Below are 14,821 nucleotides of genomic sequence, written 5' to 3'. Positions count from 1 at the left end.
GACCAGGCTTTTGATATGTTTTTAATTAATGCAGCATGTTTAGATTTCAGTCAATCTGGCAAACCCTCGGACTATCAGGATAGATCTGTGCTGGCCACATAGGAAACTGGCAAAAGGGACCTACATAGCATAATTGAGGGGCCTCAGTGTGTTGTTTTTGTTTCATAACTATAATAGATTGAGATTGAGAGCAAAAGGTTTCAAACACGAGGGAAAAGAAAATACAAGAGGAATGTAAATACACACTGAAAAAAATGGTATAGGATTTACTTTGAATTTACACTCAGAAATCGCTGGTAAATTTCACAATTTACAAAGAAACAGCAAATAAAACATTGGATTAAACATTACATTTTGAAGTAGAAAGACTGAAACAGTATTTTCTTGTAAAACATACTCCAATAATCTTACCACCTAAAAGGGCTGCTTCCTGTAAATTGCAGAGTATCACTAACCCTTCCTTATGTACAGTATGGTTGACATATTCTTTTAATTTTCAAACTGGCTGAATTCAAATATTGACCCTCATGCATAAATTATATATATATTTTAAACCATTTATGTCAAAAAAAGAAGAAAAAAAAGAGAAAAGATTCCACTGAACTGTTAATCTCATTATTATTTACGTTTTTAACAGTTTAGTGGCTGCAACAGATTACTTGCTTCTATCTGACTGAGTGTCACGGTTGCAGGATGGAAGGAGTTGAGACGTGGATCTATTTGAAGATAGTTTGAAATTATCAAACAAACCAACAGGAAACGCAAAATGCAAAAGCAATAGGCATACTAAGACAATAACTGACAAACAAGAATTGAAAAAGCAGCAGATAACGAGGACTAAACAAGGGATAGATGAACATAAATCAAAACCCATTGCAACCAGCGAAAACAGGAAATAAATCTAGGATATATGAAGACAGATTCAACAGGATGAAAAAAAAATTAAAAAGATCAAAATAAAAATTAAAATAAAAGTCTCTGGGTGACACAGAGGAAACATGACATTACACCTCAACCAGTAGGGGCCTCTTGTTGGACATGTAGGGAACCAATACGCTGATTTCACGCAGCCGTTATTTTGAAATCGAAAGCGAGGCTCCGGTGGGAAGAAAACCGGAAGTGTCGCCTTTAATCACAGGAGAGTCGTGAATGTGACAGCGTATTGTTGTGTTTAATGATGTTGTGTCAATTCTAAAAATGTACAATCATTTCTTTCATACTTTAGACTATTTACAGTGAAATTCATTTATAAATAAAATATTTTTTTTATATATAAATCAGAATGTAAAAAACGAAGCAGGAATGAACTATATACATATCCTATATTGGATATTAACATCCACTAGTGTAAATCGCGGCAGCAGCTTCAGGTTGGTAATCCAAGGCATTGTTGTTTATCTTTACTTCCGGGGTTCTTCCCACCGGAGCCTCACTTTCGATTTCAAAATGGCGGCTGCGTGAAATCAGCGTATTGGGTCCGACTCGCAGCGGCAAATGGCCTAGACATTCCCATTATAGGATATCTGGAAGCAGACATTGAGTGTATGGTGAAGACATTTAACTGAACGTTTAAACCTCATTTAAGTTCTACCAGAAAGACTCGGGAGATAAAATGATATAACAAGTGTAAATGTATTAATAGCTCAGCAAGCATAATTTTATAAAGTCTTTGGCGTAGGCCCCGTCCTTAGCTAGCAATGCGAGGATAACGGAATCTTCAAATCCCGCCTGAAGATGAAGGCAGGGGCGCAGCCAACTCCCTGGAGGTAAAGGAAAGGACCATCCTGGTGGTGGTGGGGAGGATGGAGGGAAAGGACCATCTTGGAGGTGGTTGGGGAGGATGGAGGTAATTGGCGCCGTCAGTATCTGCGAACTCAGACGAATGTAGGGTACCATTCTTTTATACTGAGAGTGTTAACACATGATTGGTTAGAAGTGAGTTAATACATGACGCGCTGATTGAGTCTTCCTGCCAGAACTTAACGCTAAGCTTACATTTCTTAACAAGCTATTATATTTGCTAACTATTTTTGCAAACGGCACGTTGCTGTTGGTATTACCACATGTTTGATGATTACCTCATATGAACATGTTAACAAGTACTTGTAACCAGGGCCGGCTTTGCCGACAGGCGACACAGGCGGCCGCCTGGGGCGCCATCTGCTGGACGGGGCGCAAAATTGCATAATAAAAAAAAAAAAAGTTAATTAAATACCGTATTATGAAAGCACACGCTGTACACTTTTACTGTGCACTGTCCACACACTGCTTGTATTTGTCCATTTCTTTTTCTAGATTATACAATCCTAAAAAATGACTGAGTCACTCTGACAGCTGTCAAACTCACGCGCGTTGCTCAGCAACCGGGAGTGGCGCGAAAACATCTGACAGCTGGTTTTAGCGCTTTAAATGATGGGGTAAAAGTCAAGTCAAGTCAAGTTTATTTGTATAGCGCTTTTCACAATACAGATTGTATCAAAGCAGCTTCACAGTATTCAATTTAAATAATACAACAAAGTTTGTTTCAAGAGGAATTTATTGATTGATAAAATTAAAATAAATATCCCCAAAATATCCCCAACTGAGCAAGCCAAAGGCAACAGTGGCAAGGAACCGAAAAACTCCATCAAGTGACCTAATGGTGTCCTAAAACTCCATCAGGTGACCTAATGGAGAAAAAAAACCTTGGGAGAACCCAGGCTCAGTCGGGGGCCAGTTCTCCTCTGGCATTTATGATCTAGAGGCCAGATTGTAGTTTGAACTGTGGGATTATATGAATGCCTGGCTGAAGAGATGCGACTTTAATCTAGTTTTAAACTGGGAGAGCGAGTCTGAGCAACGAACAGTATCAGGAAGACTATTCCAGAGTTTTGGAGCCTGTACTGACGGTAACAATGTTGCGCTGTTGAGGCTCGTGCAGTTATTTATAACATATTAAAGTTAAGAAACAATAGCCTAGGCTACACACGACCAGAGAGCTGTTTTCCTGAATGCCATCAAGATTGAAACCGAGACTGATTTCACAATAGTTCAATAAACAAATAGTTAAAATTAAGTCACTTACCTTTTAGACACAATGACTGTTTTTGTTCTGTTTCAGCAGCGAAAATAGTTCCAAACAAAGATCACAGCAGAACCATCGCGAATCTCACAGCAACACTTGTTGCATTACTGAATGATTCAGCGTTTTGAATGAATCGTTTGAGTCAAAGATTCAATTACCCATTCATAAATGCCTCATTCTGAATAAATCAGCCGTTTGAACGAATCGTTTGAATGAATGACTCAGTGACTCGCTCATTAAGACGGTCGCCTGCCGCCTCCTACTGGCGGTTTAGTTTCATAAAGTATCATTCTTTTCAACATTCCTTATTTGTATATTCAAAAATATTAAAAATAATCTAATTTAATACAGTTATACATTTTCAATGTAAATTATTTAATTTGATTGGTAACAGCCTAGTGTCTTATTAATTTAATTTAATAGATTGATCACTGGGCACTCTCGCCTTGGGCACCAAATAACCTAGAGCCGGCCCTGCTTGTAACGTACCTGACTGACTAACTTCCCGCCATCAAATATAATGCATATCTGTACAACATTTGAACTTGCCTATTAAGAGTGAGCCGGTGTTCGATGACTTTATCCCCCGCTTGTCTCCTCTCCCGCACCAGTTCAGTTCCCGGGCGACGTTCGTGGTGAAGACCTTGAAGCAGATTCTCCATACGGTCTTCTTCATTGTTGGCCCGCCACTGATGGATAATCTGCTCACCTTCAACAGGTTCATTTTAAGAAATATTTTAGCATATAGATGGACCTCTTCAGTACTTTTATTTGTATCCGTCAAAAGTTTGGAATAATTCTTATTTTGTAATGTTTTTGAAAGTCTGTTCATTGACTTGATTCAAAAACGTAGTAAAACAGTAATATTCATATAATATTTATAAGAACTCTTTTCTATTTTGAAAAGCAATTCCTGCTTTGCAAAGCTGAATTTTCAGCAGCACTTGATCCTTCAGAAATCATTATAATATGCTGATTTGCTGCTCAATAAACCTTTCTGATTATTATCAATGTTGAAAACCGTTGGCTGCTTCATAGTTTTGTGGAAACTGTGATAAACTACCATTCAAAAGTTTAGGGTAAGTAACCATTTTAATCAGCAATGTTAAAAAATGACAAACACATTTCATTACGTTTATTTCAAATACATTTTGTTCATTTGAACTTTCATTTGAACTTTCTGTTCATTAAATAATGAACTGTTCATCAAATAATCCTAAAAACAGGATAACTGTTTCCTCAAAAATATGAAGCAGCAAAAACTATTTTAACATTGATAATAATAAGAACCATTATCAATAATTGAGCACCAATAATAATGGCTATTAACCAATGAGAAAAACAGAATATTAGAATATAATGTAACACTGAAGACTGGAGTAATGATGCTGAAAATTTAGTTTTGATCAGAAAAAAATACATTTGACAATATATTAAAATGGAAAGGTTTAATCATATTTAACTGTTACTGTTTTCACTGTATTTCTGATCAAATAAATTGCGGCCTTGCTGAGAAGAAGAAACTTCTTTAATTATTATTTTTTAATTTACTTTTTAATAAATTTTTTACAAAATCTTGATCATTTCAGACTTTTGACAAGCATGTAAACATGCACAGTACATTTCATTAGTAGTTGTAGGTTGAAAATTCAGTTGATTCTTACCATTCAACTAAGCTTTGTTCCAGCCGGTCTAGGTCTTCAATAGATGCAATTGGAAAGACGTCATCCTCTTCGTCATTCTGCATCTGCGGTAGAATGCGCCTGTTTCCCACTAGAGACTGGACAAGTGAAGTCAGGTGGTTGATCTTCATGGCCATTTTTTCTAGTGTTTCCAGAATTGCCCTAGCTGCAATACAGAAGATCATTTAAAGCTGCCGTCGGCAAAATTTTTTTGATCATATTCAGTGAAATTGACACTATAATCCGACAGAACAACATAAATAAGATGGTTTTAGAAAAAAACCCGAGCTTCTAACTCCACCTGGAGCGTGTTATTTGTTTTGCAAAAATCCACTGCTCCCGGATCATCGGGTCCAATCAGCGCAGGGGGGTGTGAGATCTGACTGTCAATCACAGGTCGTGCACACGCCACAGATCCCCCTCACTCGTGCACGTTAATATCACATGCACACGCCACGCCTGAAGTTCGCCTGGAGATTGCATGAAGCGTGATGGCGGAGAGAAAATCTACTAACAAGCTTCCAATTCCCCGGTTATTGCTATCTATGGATAGATTAGCCAGGGCAGCCTACCTCCGACTCCATGGTGTTGATAGATGCTGAAGAGACGGACGCGTTCACAGAAAATCAGGTACACACGCACAGTGACGCACTGACGAGCACAACCTCGATGGGAGGGTGCTCGCCATAAATGACTTATGTGGTACAATACTCAAGACTGGATTTTGGTAAAAACTTAAATGCTGCTGATGATTTTCATAACAGCATAAAACAATATATGTAAAAATATAATTTGTAGGAAACATACTCTCCTCTCTTCCTTGGTGGTTCCCTGAAGGTCTCAGGACAGAAAAGGTTTGCACTATTGTTTGAACCGATAATGTAATTACATGTATGTATGTATATATATATATATATATATATATATACACATATACATATACACATATACATATATATATATATATATATATATGTATATGTATATGTGTATATGTATATGTGTATATATATATATATATATATATATGTATGTATGTATGTATGTATGTATGCATGTATGTATGTATGTATGTATGTATATATGTATATATGTATATATATATATATATACACACACTGACCTAAAGGATTATTAGGAACACCTGTTCAATTTCTCATTAATGCAATTATCTAATCAGCCAATCACAGGGCAGTTGCTTCAATGCATTTAGGGGTGTGGTCCTGGTCAAGACAATCTCCTGAACTCCAAACTGAATGTCAGAATGGGAAAGAAAGGTGATTTAAGCAATTTTGAGGGTGGCATGGTTGTTGGTGCCAGACGGGCCGGTCTGAGTATTTCACAATCTGCTCAGTTACTGGGATTTTCACGCACATCCATTTCTAGGGTTTACAAAGAATGGTGTGAAAAGGGAAAAACATCCAGTATGCGGCAGTCCTGTGGGCGAAAATGCCTTGTTGATGCAAGGGGTCAGAGGAGAATGGGCCGACTGATTCAAGCTGATAGAAGAGCAACTTTGACTGAAATAACCACTCGTTACAACCGAGGTATGCAGCAAAGCATTTGTGAAGCCACAACACGCACAACCTTGAGGCGGATGGGCTACAACAGCAGAAGACCCCACCGGGTACCACTCATCTCCACTACAAATAGGAAAAAGAGGCTACAATTTGCACGAGCTCACCAAAATGGGTCAGTTGAAGACTGGAAAAATGTTGCCTGGTCTGATGAGTCTCGATTTCTGTTGAGACATTCAGATGGAAGAGTCAGAATTTGGCGTAAACAGAATGAGAACATGGATCCATCATGCCTTGTTACCACTGTGCAGGCTGGTGGTGGTGGTGTAATGGTGTGGGGGATGTTTTATTGGCACACTTTAGGCCCCTTAGTGCCAATTGGGCATCGTTTAAATGCCACGACCTACCTGAGCATTGTTTCTGACCATGTCCATCCCTTTATGACCACCATGTACCCATCCTACTTCCTACTTCCTACGATGGCTACTTCCAGCAGGATAATGCACCATGTCACAAAGCTCGAATCATTTCAAATTGGTTTCTTGAACATGACAATGAGTTCACTTTACTAAAATGGCCCCCACAGTCACCAGATCTCAACCCAATAGAGCACCTTTGGGATGTGGTGGAACGGGAGCTTCATGCCCTGGATGTGCATCCCACAAATCTCCATCAACTGCAAGATGCTATCCTATCAATATGGGCCAACATTTCTAAAGAATGCTTTCAGCACCTTGTTGAATCAATGCCATGTAGAATTAAGGCAGTTCTGAAGGCGAAAGGGGGTCAAACACAGTATTAGTATGCTGTTCCTAATAATCCTTTAGGTGAGTGTATATACACCACACTCACCTCCCCAGTCCATCCAATCTTTTCCGCTGGGGCCTGGCAGATACACCACTGTGCCCACTCTGCCAGAGAGGAGGTTCATTGGAGCACATCTTGAGCAGCTGCCCAAAAGCACTGGGAGATGGGCGCTACCGTTGGCGCCACGACCAAGTGCTGAGGGTCATTGCTGAGGTCATCAGTACTGGGATCACCTGCAGTAAACACCAGCAACCAGCAAGACAGAACATCGTCTTTGTTAAAGCCGGGGAGAAGCCACATCAGCGCTTGAAGGAATCAGGGGGGCTGTTCGCAACAGCAAAGGACTGGCAGCTGAAGGTCGACCTAGGGAGACAGCTCAAATTCCCAGGAAACATCGCGGCGACCACGCTCAGGCCAGACATTGTCCTGGTGTCAGAAAAAACAAGGCAAGTGGTCCTGCTGGAGTTGACTGTTCCCTGGGAAGACCGGATGGAGGAGGCATTTGAGAGGAAGAGGGCCAAGTACGAGGAGCTGGCAGGCGAATGCCGAAGCAGGGGGTGGAGGACCCGATGCAATCCTATCGAGGTCGGGTGCAGAGGATTCGTCGGCCAGTCACTCATCAGGGCTCTCAAGATGCTTGGAGTGAAGGGACTGCACATCAGGAAAGCCACCAAGAATATCACGGATGCCGCTGAAAAGGCGTCAAGATGGCTGTGGATCAAGCGGGGTGATCCGTGGATTGGACAAGCTACTCAGACACAAGCCAGGGTCTGATCAACCCTGGCTGGGTCGCCTGGGCGAGGGTGTATGATGTTGTGAGACCCGAAACACCCAATGAACCCAGGATACATCACTGATGATGAGTCTGAGTTGCACCAGAGGTGTATTTCAAGAACTATACCATCTGGCTAAGCCAGTGACTTCCGGGAACAGTCTGGATGACAACCATGAAGAGTATGGAGACTGCTGGAGAGACAGCTGGCAACTGGGAAGACAGTAACCGGGGCAGCGAGGGCCAGCAACCCAAACTGCAGCTTCCGTGAGGATGCACCCATAAACAAGCTACGAAAACCCCTAATGAACCATACCCCCAGGAGTGCCCGAGAGGGGGGGAGAATGAGCACTCCAACAGGACGGATATACAGGCAACGACCAATGCTAATGGAGAAACGACAATGAGTGTAGTTTGCATATGTGGCAAAGTCTGCAAGAACCGGCATGGCCTGAAGATTCACCAGGCAAAAATGAAATGTTTGACGGGGAAGCAGGTGGTGCAACGCACAGGTCTAGTACCTGGTGAGACGCAGGAGGAGCCCGGCCCGGAATCACCCCACAGTGCCCAGAACCTCCACGCCCCACAAGCTCCACCCCATGTGAGACATTCCGAACATCGCCGGGTCAAGTGGCCTGCTGCCAACAAGGAGAGAGAGTGGCTCCAGTTTGATGAAGATCTGGACCAAGTCCTTGAAGCTACCGCGAGGGGGGATGTAGACCAGAAACTGCGGGCTCTGTCAACGATGATCATCAGCATCGGAGCTGAAAGGTTCGGCATTAAGGAACGACAGCTGACCAGAGGGGTGGCAGAGCCAAACAGACGGGAAGTGAAGATCAGCCAGCTAAGGAGTGAGCTTAGACTGCTCGGACGGCAGTTTAGGAAGGCAAGGGAGGAGGAAAAGGCTGGTCTGTCAGAACTGCGCCACACCCTGAGGAAAAGACTAACCACCCTCCGGCGAGCTGAGTGGCATAGGAGGAGGGGCAAGGAGAGAGCCAGGAAACGTGTCGCCTTCATTTCTAACCCGTTTGGATTTACGAAGAAGATCCTCGGGCAGAAAAGAAGTGGCCATCTTGCGTGCACTGAAGAAGATGTTAACAAACATCTCAGCACCACGTACAGTGACAGCGCAAGAGACAAAGATCTTGGGCCATGCAAAATGTTGATAACCCCGCTGGAACCCACCGTGGCATTTAACACCAGGGAGCCAGCTTTGAAGGAAGTTGAAGAAGTCGTCAAAGCTGCTAGAACCAGCTCAGCACCAGGCCCGAGTGGAGTGCCGTACGTCGTCTACAAGAGGTGCCCCAGACTCTTGAAGAGGTTATGGAAACTAATCAAGGTCATCTGGAGGAGGGGGAAGGTGGCGCAGCAGTGGAGACATGCAGAGGGCGTCTGGATCCCGAAGGAGGAGAGCTCAAGTACCATCGAGCAGTTCAGAGTCATCTCGCTCCTCAGTGTTGAGGGAAAGATTTTCTTTAGTATTCTTGCCCGACGCCTGACGGAGTTCCTCCTGAGGAACACGTACATCGACACCTCTGTGCAGAAGGGTGGAGTCCCAAAGATGCCAGGATGCGTCGAGCACACAGGAGTTGTCACCCAGCTGTTACGTGAGGCACGTGAAGGCAAAGGGGATCTGGCAGTCCTCTGGCTCGATCTCGCCAATGCCTACGGGTCAATCCCACATAGGCTGGTAGAAACCGCACTTGACCGACATTACGTTCCAGACAAGATCAAGAACCTCATACTGGATTATTACAATTCCTTCAGTTTGAGAGTTACCTCTGGAGCGGAAACATCTGCGTTTCATCGGCTTGAGAAGGGCATTATCACGGGATGCACTATTTCCGTGATATTGTTTGCCTTGGCAATGAATATGCTGGTTAAGTCAGCAGAGGTGGAGTGCAGAGGCCCACTCACCAAGTCAGGTATACGGCAGCCCCCCATCAGAGCATTTATGGACGATTTGACGGTGACAACAACATCGGTTCCGGGGTGCAGATGGATCCTCCAAGGGCTCGAGCGTCTCATTAACTGGGCCCGGATGGAATTTAAGCCAGCCAAGTCCAGGTCCCTGGTGGTGAAGAAAGGGAAGGTTACAGACCAGTTCCGCTTCTCACTAGGAGACATCCAGATACCATCTGTCGGAGAAAAGCCAGTCAAGAGTCTGGGCAAGATCTACGACTGCACCCTGAAGGACACCGCATCACTCCAGACAACCACCAACCAGTTGGGAATCTGGTTGACGGCTGTGGACAAGTCAGGTCTGCCAGGTAAATATAAAGCCTGGATTTACCAGCACGGCATCCTGCCCCGACTCCTCTGGCCACTGCTGGTCTATGACGTGCCAATAACCACCGTTGAATGCTTCGAGAGGAAAGTCAGCTGTTCCCTGCGGAAGTGGTTAGGCCTACCACGAAGCCTCAGCGATATCGCCTTGTACGGGACGAAGAACAAACTAAAACTGCCCTTCAGCAGTCTGAAGGAAGAGTTTATGGTAACCCGATCAAGAGAGGTGCTACTGTACAGAGACTCAAGTGACATCAAGGTCTCTTCGGCAGGCATAGAGGTCAGAACCGGCAGGAAGTGGAAGGCCCAAGAGGCAGTGGACCAGGCTGAGTCACGGCTGCGACACAGTGAGCTGGTGGGGGAAGTGGCATCTGGACGGGCAGGACTCGGGAGCAATCCAAGACCTCGCTTTAACAAGGCCCAGGGAAAGGAAAGGCGACAGCTGATCCAAGATGAGGTCCGAGCTGGGGTGGAAGAAGCCCGCTGCAGTAGGATAGTAGGGATGCGGCAGCAGGGGGCATGGACCCGATGGGAGCAGGTGGCAGACCGAAAGATATCGTGGACAGAATTGTGGAAGTCTGAGCCACACCGGATAAAATTCCTGGTTCAGTCTGTCTATGATGTCCTCCCCAGTCCATCCAATCTTTTCCGCTGGGGCCTGGCAGATACACCACTGTGCCCACTCTGCCAGAGAGGAGGTTCATTGGAGCACATCTTGAGCAGCTGCCCAAAAGCACTGGGAGATGGGCGCTACCGTTGGCGCCACGACCAAGTGCTGAGGGTCATTGCTGAGGTCATCAGTACTGGGATCACCTGCAGTAAACACCAGCAACCAGCAAGACAGAACATCGTCTTTGTTAAAGCCGGGGAGAAGCCACATCAGCGCTTGAAGGAATCAGGGGGGCTGTTCGCAACAGCAAAGGACTGGCAGCTGAAGGTCGACCTAGGGAGACAGCTCAAATTCCCAGGAAACATCGCGGCGACCACGCTCAGGCCAGACATTGTCCTGGTGTCAGAAAAAACAAGGCAAGTGGTCCTGCTGGAGTTGACTGTTCCCTGGGAAGACCGGATGGAGGAGGCATTTGAGAGGAAGAGGGCCAAGTACGAGGAGCTGGCAGGCGAATGCCGAAGCAGGGGGTGGAGGACCCGATGCAGTCCTATCGAGGTCGGGTGCAGAGGATTCGTCGGCCAGTCACTCATCAGGGCTCTCAAGATGCTTGGAGTGAAGGGACTGCACATCAGGAAAGCCACCAAGAATATCACGGATGCCGCTGAAAAGGCGTCAAGATGGCTGTGGATCAAGCGGGGTGATCCGTGGATTGGACAAGCTACTCAGACACAAGCCAGGGTCTGATCAACCCTGGCTGGGTCGCCTGGGCGAGGGTGTATGATGTTGTGAGACCCGAAACACCCAATGAACCCAGGATACATCACTGATGATGAGTCTGAGTTGCACCAGAGGTGTATTTCAAGAACTATATATTAGATTGTCTTTAAAGGTTGTGAATGTGTTTGATTTCCTCATGCCTGATGAATGCTCTTTTACCTTGTGTGTTAGGTGGATCAACACCCCAGCAGGCTCCATGATGCTCTGCCTGAGAGACGCCCACTGGAGCTGAGGAAGGTGGAGTAAGATTCACTTGTTACCAACACAAGTTAACACACACTAAAATATAAAACCGAAAAGCATAAAACTGATTTTTGTTCACTTCTTATAAGAACAGTATGGTTAATTTATTCATTATTACACTGGCATTACCAACAATCTCCAATCAGTACATCAGTACTCTTTTGAGTAGGGGAGAGGCGGGACGATTGAAACGCGGGACGGATGAAACATTGAGATTTCCTTGAAAACCACTCATGTCATGTACGTCAGATTTCGTCAGCATGTACAGCACGCAATGCCTACCATTCCCGCGAAAACATTTATTCTTTACATTATTCCGTTTTAAAGTTAGAGCCGGAAAGCTGTTTTTGAGTGCTTTTTTGGTACTTTTTTTTTGACTGACAAGTTGTATTTATTGTTTCATGTCCTATTGTAATGATAATACGGCAGGTGTATTAGTACTCCAACACACCCTTAAGTGTGCAATATCAGAGTTTTTTTAGTTTAAGGGAAAAACGGGTTTAACTGGCAGGAGGCGCTGTCGGGACGGTTGAAACAGTGTTTAAACCGTCCCGACAGCGCATCCTTCCAGTTAAACCTGGTCATAGGAAATATAAAACCGCTTTTAATGTGGTCACACTGTGTTTAAGTCTTTAAGCATTAAATAAAAAAGTGTTTTGCAATAAATAATGAAAACACATTACATCTGTGATCATTGTGACATGAATTTTACCTGTTCATGGTTATTTAGTCTATAGGCTGTTCATAGATGGTTATTTACCCTTTACGGTTCATAATTCATATAGGCTACTGTTCCTTGACTTGTGATTCTTTTAATACAAATTCATTTTCAATTACGCAACACGTTATCTTTTTAATAATCATCAATTGTGCAATCTTCAATAAATTTCATTTAGCCTATCGTCTTCAGGTTGACCTCGTTTTCTTCATAATAACAGGCTATTCAACTAGCAAACACTCGATATGACTCAAGGAAGATATGTAAGGATATGAATTGTGAACGGATTTGTCTGTCTTCGTCAAAATAGCCTATAAGAAAGAGCACGCAAAATGTGAATAGGCTTATCGCCTATTTTTTTATATGACGACAGAACAAAATTGTTAATATGAACCTTTAAATAAAAAAATATATAAAAAATATGTTTGTAACAATATCTACATAACTTACTTGTCAGGTATTGTTCATAAAATCAAGCATTAGATGAATAGTTGCCGTTTAAACTGTTATGTTTCATCCGTCCCACCCCTGTGTTTCAACCGTCCCGCTCAGGCGGGACCATTGAAACAAAGCACAACTACTGTTCAAAGTAAATTTTTACTTAAATCATTATATATTTGTACCGAATAACACATGATACTAAGAGAACACATATGTGAGTTGTTGATCACAAAAACTAAAATAATCTATCTGTAACCTTATCTTAGAAAACGACGTTTATCTGAAAAGTGTTTCAACCCTCCCGGCTCTCCCCTACAGTTCTAATATTTCCAAATTTGAGTGTGACTATTCCTGACACCCCCTGCAGCCTGAGTCTGGTCACTTGATTCTGTCAAATCCATTTGAAACAAGTATAATGTTTATACTTTTGCCAGGCTCCTCACTGCTGACTGCGCACGCACCTCCCAAAATGGAGAAGGCGTTTATGAAAGCTTTAGCATAAAGTTCTGCCGGGAAGACTTAATTGTTACATCACTTTACCTTTCATCTATCCAATCACATTCTAACACTCGTGGTATAAAAGATCGGTACTTACTCATGTTTGAGTTCGCAGATGCTGACGCTCCAATTCACCACCATCCTCCCCACCACCTCCAAGTCGAATCATTCCCTCCATCCTCCACATCGCCACCACCAGGATGGTCCCTTCCATACCTCATAGGGGGTCGGCTGCGCCCCTGCCTTGATCTTCAGGCAGGATATGCAGAGTCCGGACCCTCAGATTGCGAGCTACGGACGGGGCCTACGCCAAAGAACTTTATTGCTTGCTGGGTTGTTAATAAATGGATAACTGTCACAGTATTTATTCTCCCGAGTCTTTCTGGTAGAACTACTTGACATGCTCTCTATTGTACAAATCTTTGAAATGACAAGGGGTGACTAGGAGTAGTTGCTCTCCAAATTAGTGATACATTGATATGAAAATTTTGTCCGAAACCGATAACCATTAATTCTTTATATCTGAAAGCCGATAACGATATATTGGACGATAAATAAATCCAAAATTTGATATACTTAGAGAGCCTAATAACAAATTTTATTTTAAATGCTCTTCATTAAAAGCTTTGTCCCAAACACAACATAAATCAAACATACACAGTACATATGCTTAGTTTGAACCAGTGTAAGATTCCTTCAAATTAATTTTACACTCATGTGGCCAACAAAAAATTGACAACACTTTAGAAATCCAATCAGTTATCCAGATACAGTGACCACTTAATGTGAACAAATGTAAATGTGCCATGTCCTGATTGGCTAATGATCCAATCTGCTTGATCGGATCACTGTGAAAGCATGTTAATGCCAAGTGTAAACGCAGCCTGTGTCTGACACTGTCAGTTATTTGTTGTTTTTATTTATTTTCATTATTTCTTATCTTACTCTGTGATCTTCTTTGGTGGTCACAATCACCTGAGGGTCGTTGGAGGGTCTCAGGACAGAGAATGTGTGCTCTATGGAGTGGAAAAGATCATGAAATATACAGTTTTAGATTTTGTGCTGTGCTGTGAATAAGATTTTTTTCTCCCTTTTCTATTGTAATTAATGCTCTTTTACCTAGTGTGTTCGGTGGATCAACACCCCAGCCGGCTCCATGATGCGCTGCCTGAGAGACGCCCACTGGAGCTGAGAAAGGTGGAGTAGGTAAGATTTGCTTGTTTCCAACACAAGTTAACACACACTAAAATGTGTAAATGTGTAGTTAATTTAAATATCAGAAAATAATTAAACACTGGAGTTGGACAATGATGGAGAGATTCAAAAAGAAGTGACAACATGTAGAGCAACAAGACTTTTCTGAATGGTCAGTTGATTAATTTATGTTGCTGATGTGGAGTTAACTA

General features: G+C 43.1%; 1 long non-coding RNA gene across 1 annotated transcript; it reads left to right on the top strand.

Annotated features, from left to right (window-relative positions):
* Positions 1-3,657: 3,657 nt before the first annotated feature.
* Positions 3,658-14,621, top strand: LOC309499100. The gene is made up of 4 exons (XR_014206149.1): positions 3,658-3,782; positions 4,752-4,862; positions 5,545-5,600; positions 14,539-14,621. It is a non-coding gene; the product is annotated as an uncharacterized lncRNA (long non-coding RNA).
* The last annotated feature ends 200 nt before the right edge of the window (positions 14,622-14,821 follow it).

The sequence above is a fragment of the Leuciscus leuciscus genome (assembly GCF_965113295.1).
Source record: "Leuciscus leuciscus genome assembly, chromosome: 5".
Taxonomy (NCBI): Eukaryota; Metazoa; Chordata; class Actinopteri; order Cypriniformes; family Leuciscidae; genus Leuciscus; species Leuciscus leuciscus.
The sequence above is the reverse complement of the archived record's forward strand: the minus strand, read 5'-3'. Positions and strand labels throughout refer to the sequence as shown.